Below are 6,000 nucleotides of genomic sequence, written 5' to 3' on the forward strand. Positions count from 1 at the left end.
CATTTCTAGCAGAAAATACCTGTGGTAATCAAACCCCTTCAATTCTAGATAGAAAATGGATAGGATTCCTGACCAGTCCCATAGAAAAATGGCCTTTGTCTTAGAGCTCTTGAGCAATAAGAGTTCTTGATTACCAGCAGGTTAGAAAATGTAGGCAACAGATACATTTTTCCTGATGCAGAACGTGCAGAAAAAGACTGCAGAGTATTTGATAAAAACTTTGAAGTTTTTTGCAGAAATTTATCATGGCATGCTGTTTCCTTTAAGACCTGAGGGGCTGGAGTAACAGAGCAGGTTGTGAGTGAGGCGTTATTAGATGAACAGATACCATGACAGTAGAGAAGAAGGTGATATTTGGAACTGGGTAGAGTGTGATGATTTAGAATTTAAAGAATGTGACCTGAGGATGCAAAAGAGAAAAATTAAGAATTTTGGTGAAAGCCAAACTTATAATTAAAGTGTAACCTGAAAGGAACAGAAAAGAACAGATTTATTGAGTGGTAGTGAGATTACAGACTCTGAAGAGATAGTTGGAGACAGAAACTGGATTAAAAAAAAAAGGAAAAGGAAATAAGAATAAAGAGAGAAAAGAGCAAAGACAGAGGGCTGAAGAAAGAGTTCTACAGGGAAAAGACAGGAAAAATTTAGAAAATATGTAAAACATGGGAAGAGGATACTGTGTTAAAACTGGAAGAAGTTGGGGAAGTGACTAAATAGTTGAAGCTAAGTCTTAAGCTGCTCCTACCTGGGATGTGCCCAGTAGGAGCATATTGGGCAAGCCTGCTCACATCATTGCCTGCCACAGGACACTGCAATCCCGGTCTCTGTATCCATCTGATTATTGCGCTCCAGCTCGATGGCAGCTACTTCACAGCATTTCCTACTTGAAACCTGGTTGGCCCTTACTGTAAGTTCTATCAGTTCTATGGCTGCTCTAATAAGGTCACCACTGTGGATGCCAAAGACCATTCCCATCTTGAGACCCACACATCCGCAGTCTGGCTTCTGTTTTTTGACGATGTTGTGAAACCGGTATTGGTGATGAAATAAAAAAACCACCACTGCTACTCCTTCTGTGGGCCCTCTTTCCAATCCCAGTGGTGTAACCCCTCAGTCCTTGGATAATCCACCATACCTGGTGCTGTTGGCTTAGAGTAGTCCCAGAGCCATTAAAAAATGTGCCCGATATAAACATATAACTTTTCTTCTGGCTGCCTGATATTGTGGAAGGTGATCCCTCTTTAGCTACACAGAGCTTTGCTATCTCCCACATGAAATAAAACAGTACCCGCAGGTTTCTCCACCAGAACCTCCTACTCACCGTGCACAGTCTTCGCTGGCTTCCTGGAAAGTGGCACAATGATGGTGAAAGACCTCTGGACACTGCAGATAAAACCACTGACTGTAACTCCAGCCCAGACAGCTTGCCAGGCAATTTCAGTCCTTCACCTGAGATGCTTATTTTTGTCAAGATGAGAAAGTTAGTCTGTGGAAGAGGAAGAGTTTTCCTGGGTGAGAGACTCCTGTGAGAATTTTTCAGTTTTGCAACTGTTTCCACAGCTATGAAGTCTATCAGAAAGGTGAACTCACCAGCTCTAACACATAAAATTTTCTTCCTTTTTTTTTCCTCCTTCAGATCTAACCCCTTAGTACACGTAGCCTTAGAAACAAAAATAGCACTAAAAATCTGGTAAAAATTTTAATGCACACAGGAGACAGCATGAAAATGACGTGGTCTTTTGGGCAACAAAATTGTTAGCTTGGGACACTCCAGTTCTGCTCCAGAGGTTCTCTGCCATTTTGGGCAAGGTGTGTCACTTTGGGCAAGCCAAAATACAAGTGCCTAAATCCTCAAATGAGTATTTATTAGCCTGGAAATAATTCTTACTTTATAATTAGTCAGAGCTCTGAACAAGTGCTGTAGGTATTTATTTGAATGCAATGGTTGCCAATACTTCCACTGATGTTCTAAAATCATATATTTTTCAGAAATGTCACCCAGCTAGGAAAAAAGCAACTTCCTTAACCTGGGATCATGTTTGGACCATGGAGGTGGGGGTAGAGGGTCACTTATCCCACAGTGAGGAAAGAGGTGCAAGTGCAAGTGCCCAAGAGGAGACTGTGAACTTCAGGAACAACTTAGTAAATTTAGGCTTTGTAGTCTAAAGGCTACCAAAAGGTTGGATTTCCTGAACACATTCTCTTTTTCAGCCCAGAAACATTGTCTGTGCAGATGTTGATAAATTTATACATTTGTTACAACTTCAAGCTGTTTGGAAGCTGTGGCAGGTCAGATTCTCTGCCCAGGATGCTCTGCAACAGGTTGTATACAGCCTGGTGATAACCACAACACTGCAAGAACCCTCATAGTCAGGCCAACACCTTAAGAGAGCATCATATTTATTATGCACACGTGATGAAGTCACCACATGCCTGCACAGTAAGACTTACACTTCTGGGGATTGCCTAATGGACCTACTGCCCATGTGCTGCCCAGTCCCTGGGAACACGCACAGAAAAACCTCTGTAAGTCAGATTTACTGTGAATATGCAGAGCAATGAAATGCTGCATGTGCAACAGGACGTGTTGCTTCCTGAAGTGTGGGGTGCAGTGCACATACGCTGCACAGATTTCTCAGGCTGAAATACAGGATTTCTGTACTGGCCAAACACTCAAGTCTTGATGAGGGGCAAAATCTCAAGATCTGTTATGCACGAGTGCCACAAGGAATTTGCTGGTTGGCATGGTGCTCCTGCTGACCTTGTTGCAAGGTGCTTCGTGTGCACTGATAAAAAGATGTTCCGTGCCTGACTCATACTGGCAGATTCCTCTACCAGGAAGGCATTGCAGCTGTAGGAGATGCAGAGTTTGTGTTTTTCTGTGGCATTGATCCATTTATGGGTAAATTTCCCATCTGAACAGGAATATATGGGTTCACGATATCAAGGATGCCTAATAAAAATGCTGTTAACATAAATAAAGACTATGAGTCTTTCAGATTTTATACTGAGTAGGCACTATACAAATTATTTTTATTTCAAGAAGAGCAACAAACCCTGAAAAGCTGAGAACACCTTTACGGTAATCCTCAACCCTTACAAGGTAGCATTTGGTTACAATTAAAGAGAAAGTCTCAAACTAATTCTTACCTTCCTGAACTTCAGACAAAAAGGGATCCTGATGTGAGCCACCTCAGGGTATTTGTTCTACAAAAGCAAAATAAAATTTGTTAAACCCAAACCATCCCAAGTTTTGATCACTTTCAGTTTCAGTACAGTTTGCTATTTCTGTTTTACAATTTTTGTGCCCACATAAGAAAAATGTGAGCAGACGACAACTTAGGTTGATTCTTTGAGGTTGAGCTGAGGTCAGTGAAAAATTGATAGCAACTTTTGAGAAGAAAAAAATCATCAAAGCTAAAGGAAGTTTCTCAAAGTGGGATTTAATAGCAGCTATCATATTGCCTTCAATGGCTTGACCATTTCTTCTGCAGCTGTTTTATTTTAAAAGATTTCACCCCCATCCCACATGTATAGGCCTAGACACTGACCTAAGTACGCACATCCAAGTACTTTGGTCACTCATGATAACTATAAACCCTTCAGTGAACTACCAGAGAGGTAGTTCAAATGGAAATGGTGAAATTCAATATAGCGTTTAACTAAGTCACTGTCTAAGGTTAAGCCCAAGGAACAATTAGTAACACTGGAAGGGGAGACAAATATATTAATTAGTGCACAGACACCAAATATGTGACTTTTCTGGAAGCTGTAAAATAAGCACAGTGGTATTTCAATATGAGTGGAGCAAATGAGTCTATTCAAATACAGAGTTTAACTCATTTCTACCTATGTGTGTGTCTTTGTGAATGCAAAACCCCCTAGATTCAGATTTAGGTGCAAAAGAAAATTTAAAAGACAAGAGGGTAACTTTAGGTGGCACTTCTGCTGCTTTGCTGCATGTCTAATCACAGATAGGGTCAAGTTCTCAAAAAAATCCCATGGAGGAGGTGGCCAAGCTCCACTGACTCTCGGGGTGGACTGGATTTCTGATATAATAAGGGCTTTTTGAAAATGATATTGTAAGTTATGCAAGCCATAACTGAGGGCCTTATCTGTATCTCATACAAAAGTATCACATTTTATAACAGTAAACATAGTTTAAGTAAGAGAGAGGGAGATTATCAAGATGATAAAATGTGCATGCAAATGGAAAGTAATTTATCCATATATGTGTTTATTATGGGACATTTCCATTGCTATATATTTTGAACTTCCTGAAAGATTGTTAAACAGCGTTCCCTAATCTCAGTGAAGGATGGGCAAAATTCAAAATTCACATTTGACTAATTAAAAAAAGGTATTGTTTATTATTTATTTATTCTCCCCCTTTGATATGAAAAACATACCAGTATTTTTGATGCAGTCTTGCACATGGAAGTAGGATGGCAAAATGCCTACCATAAAGCTGACACTAAAAGGAGAACTGGGAAATTTCCTCTTCACTGCAGACTGACGGATATCTGAAATTTCGGTTCATTGTGCAATGTCTCTTTTTGCAGCCAAATATTTATCAGTAGAAACAATAAAAAATTAATTTCTAACTGGTCTTTTCCCATCCCTTGCTTATTCTCTGCTTCAAAATCAACAGCAGTCCTACAAAGCCAGCTGTTAACTTACGCTTTAAAAATGGGAATTTTAGTGTCCTGTGAAAAGTAAATAAATTGTAGAGTCATTGTAGATAAGGAATAGTATGACGACAAATATTATAGAGGATAATTTTTTTTCAAGGCATTATTGTTTCTTCCTGCACATACAAGTGAGCTGCTGGCATGTGATGGGATATCTGTGAAACATCTGACCTGTTTCCTAGCTTCCCATGTAAGTGAATTTATAAATCGTCTGAAATGGCTTGAGATTTCTTCATGATCATTGCATTTTTGAGATGCTACTGATTGCTAATATCTGCAGTCATCTGCAACCACTGAATGGTCAAGGCTGGAAAAACTTATGGAGGTGTGTAGCCCAAACTCTACCTCAAAGCAGAGTGAACTATGGGGGCAGAACAAGATGCTCAAGGCTTTGTCCATTTGAGTCTGAAAACTCTTGAGAACAGACTTCACATTCTCTTTGCTCAACATATCCCACTGTTTAACTCTCTTCAAAGCATCTTTTTTCCCCACAACATCCAGAGCATCCTGTGCTTCAGTCCTCGAGTCCTCCTCAAGAATCAGTTTTGGTAGCCTTTTGCTGGACAGATGTGTGTTCATTGGCTGTGCTGTTTCTCTATATTCTGCTTTCTTCTGCTCTTTTCTGAATGGTCACTGGTAAGAACTACCAGCCTGAAATACATTGAACTTGAATACATTGGTCAGGCTAAGCTAATTTGAGAGCTGTTTTTTCTTCTTTCTCCTGCCTTGTGCTTCTGCTGATTGCCCAGCGGATGACCTAGCCAGCTTACTCTCACTCAAAACCCAGAACGTAACAACTTAGAGGGTACCAGGAAACACCATTATCACTCAGTTTGTTAAAGGACTTTCACTCTGAATGGAAGCAGACTCAACTTGCTGGTTGATATTTTGTAGAGTATCAGACACTGTAGAAGAGACCACTGAGTCTTCCTTAGTTTTGTCAGAATGGACACCTAGATCTAGGTAGAGTAGGCATCTCTCACACTCTGTAAGTACAGCAACTATGTTACCCAAACTAAGTTATCACCTGGGACCATCTATATCAGGATTGGTATATTTGGTCTTATTTGTAGCAGGAAGAATTATTAATGATGCTAGGGAAAATATGAGCTTAACCTTGTTTAATTGGAACTAACTGAATTAGTTCATTCACAGACGTGATTTTTAAAAAGCTCAGAACAAAAGATCCCAATTGATAAAATAATAAACTTTTTTTTTTTTTTTTTTTTTTTTTTTTTTTTTTTTTTTTTTCTCTCTGAGCCATGGAATGCTTTTAAAATATATGAAAGAACTCTGTGTAAGGCACTGA

The sequence above is a fragment of the Hirundo rustica genome, chromosome 5 (assembly GCF_015227805.2).
Source record: "Hirundo rustica isolate bHirRus1 chromosome 5, bHirRus1.pri.v3, whole genome shotgun sequence".
Lineage (NCBI taxonomy): Eukaryota > Metazoa > Chordata > Aves > Passeriformes > Hirundinidae > Hirundo > Hirundo rustica.